The following is a 3360-nucleotide window of genomic DNA, read 5'->3' on the forward strand; positions in this document are numbered from 1 at the left end:
CTTTCTACACAGTCCCGCTAACCACTGGAAGGGTGTGTACCGCTACAGAACGAATATCGCCCTCCCCTCCTGCCCTTCCAAGCTGGTCGGTCAGGCGTTTGTTTGTGAAATGAGCCTTGCAGCTGTTCAGTTGCATTCGGTTGTCGATGCAGTCAGTGTACGTTGTGGTACGGCCTGTGTGGACTGTCCGCTGATGTACGCGTAACCCACACTGATCATCCGTCGTTACGTACTGAGTGACATAATGTGGCACATGCTTGACCGTACACCGGCTGCGCCCTACAATGGCGAATCATAAGGGCCATATGTTGTGCACGATGCTACTTGTCTCGTCTCCCATTACAGCGAGATTGCACTGTTGTACGCCGTACAGACATGTGGTAGGTAGGTACGGACGAAAGTATTGCATGTTGGCCCCCCCCCCTCCCCTCCTCCCTCTGCCGGGAATCAGCGTGAGCCGTCTGTTGATGTAGCGACGAGGGTTTTCCTATTTAATCGTATTGCCCCACACAACATGATAGCACGGTGGACCGCGTTCCACATCTGCGACATGCTACAGAGGCCGGTTGACAGTCGACCGCGCAAGGGACATTGCACACGTGCGCGGACCATCTTCCACGTGTTCTCTCGTGTACATGCCGCAGTGTGTATGTGGGCTGATGTAGCGTGTCGTGACACATAACATGCAGGCATGCCAGAATCGTAGATTTCGCAAATGTAGATTGACGTATACGTTTGCTGCCAAAGATCCGCAAATGAACTGGGAAATCAGTTGTTGAGCGGTTGTTCGCGCTGCAGGTGCATCGGTGATAGCGACGATCGGTACATCTATGAACCGGTTGTTTCGGCGGTACCCGCCATGCCCCCGAACCTGAGTTGGCCATGTGGGTATGAAGCGATACGAGGCTGTGGCTTGGCGGGACAGTCCCCCGGCCGGTGAGGGGGGGCCGCCCGGCGTGCTGGCCGCGCGCTGCGTGAGCGCACGCACTACAGCCGGCTGGTGGGGGGGCGCCCAGTGGCAGGAGCGCCGGCCGACGGGCCCGGCTGGCGTCCCAGCTATGCGCCGGGCGCACCCTGGCGCCGGCGCCAGGCGGCCAAAGTGGGTTCTGCCGAGCCCGGTGCGAAGCGCGGTGGACATCTGCAGTGTGCTGGTCCGATTGCGGACTGTGTGCGTTGAGGATGCGCCGCCGCCCGGCACTCGGCGTCGCGACGCCGTCTGCTGCTCGGTCGCCCCCAGCGGTTCTCGCAGGTGGTTTGTATCGCAGCTCTGCGGACGTGTTGGCGCGTGCGCTGTGCTGGGAGAGTTCGCTTCTGCACCCAAGTGGGGCTTTGCCCTTCTGTGGCGCTGGCGTTGGAGCTGCCGGTCACCGTAGGTGGCGCGTGTGTGTTTCCCGCCGGCAATGCCACGACAGCACGCTCCCGGGCCTCTGTCGGCAGCGGCAAGCTCAGTTGGGAGCACGGGTGTTCGCACTGAAAGCGTCTACTCGCCCATCTCCGGGCGATTGCGCCTCTCTCGAACCCGACCAAGTACTTAGGACGGCGCTGCGCGCCGCCGGGACCTGAGAGGGTTTCGAGGTGTATCGTGCAGGGGAGCTCAGCCTCCTCCTGTTTGCAGAATAATTGAGCGGACGCTTGCGTGTTCGCGCGGGCCCTCGGGACACACTCCCGGGCGGCCGGCTGCTCAGCTCTCGTTGACGCAGCTCCCTGGTTGATCCTGCCAGTAGTCATATGCTTGTCTCAAAGATTAAGCCATGCATGTCTCAGTACAAGCCGCATTAAGGTGAAACCGCGAATGGCTCATTAAATCAGTTATGGTTCCTTAGATCGTACCCACGTTACTTGGATAACTGTGGTAATTCTAGAGCTAATACATGCAAACAGAGTCCCGACCAGAGATGGAAGGGACGCTTTTATTAGATCAAAACCAATCGGATTGGCTCGTCTGGTCCGTTTGCCTTGGTGACTCTGAATAACTTTGGGCTGATCGCACGGTCCTCGTACCGGCGACGCATCTTTCAAATGTCTGCCTTATCAACTGTCGATGGTAGGTTCTGCGCCTACCATGGTTGTAACGGGTAACGGGGAATCAGGGTTCGATTCCGGAGAGGGAGCCTGAGAAACGGCTACCACATCCAAGGAAGGCAGCAGGCGCGCAAATTACCCACTCCCGGCACGGGGAGGTAGTGACGAAAAATAACGATACGGGACTCATCCGAGGCCCCGTAATCGGAATGAGTACACTTTAAATCCTTTAACGAGTATCTATTGGAGGGCAAGTCTGGTGCCAGCAGCCGCGGTAATTCCAGCTCCAATAGCGTATATTAAAGTTGTTGCGGTTAAAAAGCTCGTAGTTGGATTTGTGTCCCACGCTGTTGGTTCACCGCCCGTCGGTGTTTAACTGGCATGTATCGTGGGACGTCCTGCCGGTGGGGCGAGCCGAAGGCGTGCTTGCGCGTCCCGAGGCGGACCCCGTTGAAATCCTACCAGGGTGCTCTTAGTTGAGTGTCTCGGTGGGCCGGCACGTTTACTTTGAACAAATTAGAGTGCTTAAAGCAGGCAAGCCCGCCTGAATACTGTGTGCATGGAATAATGGAATAGGACCTCGGTTCTATTTTGTTGGTTTTCGGAACCCGAGGTAATGATTAATAGGGACAGGCGGGGGCATTCGTATTGCGACGTTAGAGGTGAAATTCTTGGATCGTCGCAAGACGAACAGAAGCGAAAGCATTTGCCAAGTATGTTTTCATTAATCAAGAACGAAAGTTAGAGGTTCGAAGGCGATCAGATACCGCCCTAGTTCTAACCATAAACGATGCCAGCCAGCGATCCGCCGCAGTTCCTCCGATGACTCGGCGGGCAGCCTCCGGGAAACCAAAGCTTTTGGGTTCCGGGGGAAGTATGGTTGCAAAGCTGAAACTTAAAGGAATTGACGGAAGGGCACCACCAGGAGTGGAGCCTGCGGCTTAATTTGACTCAACACGGGAAACCTCACCAGGCCCGGACACCGGAAGGATTGACAGATTGATAGCTCTTTCTTGATTCGGTGGGTGGTGGTGCATGGCCGTTCTTAGTTGGTGGAGCGATTTGTCTGGTTAATTCCGATAACGAACGAGACTCTAGCCTGCTAACTAGTCGCGTGACATCCTTCGTGCTGTCAGCGATTACTTTTCTTCTTAGAGGGACAGGCGGCTTCTAGCCGCACGAGATTGAGCAATAACAGGTCTGTGATGCCCTTAGATGTTCTGGGCCGCACGCGCGCTACACTGAAGGAATCAGCGTGTCTTCCTAGGCCGAAAGGTCGGGGTAACCCGCTGAACCTCCTTCGTGCTAGGGATTGGGGCTTGCAATTGTTCCCCATGA

The 3360-nt window shown here is 56.4% G+C and overlaps 1 non-coding gene across 1 annotated transcript in view; it reads left to right on the forward strand.

Moving 5' to 3' along the window:
• Positions 1-1701: 1701 nt before the first annotated feature.
• Positions 1702-3360, forward strand: part of LOC126334165 (small subunit ribosomal RNA) — a 1893-nt gene continuing 234 nt past the window's right edge. The window contains exon 1 of the ribosomal RNA XR_007564598.1: positions 1702-3360. This exon is cut by the window's right edge and continues 234 nt beyond it. This is a non-coding gene — a ribosomal RNA (small subunit ribosomal RNA).

This window comes from Schistocerca gregaria, unplaced genomic scaffold (assembly GCF_023897955.1).
Source record: "Schistocerca gregaria isolate iqSchGreg1 unplaced genomic scaffold, iqSchGreg1.2 ptg001709l, whole genome shotgun sequence".
In the NCBI taxonomy this organism is placed as follows: Eukaryota; Metazoa; Arthropoda; class Insecta; order Orthoptera; family Acrididae; genus Schistocerca; species Schistocerca gregaria.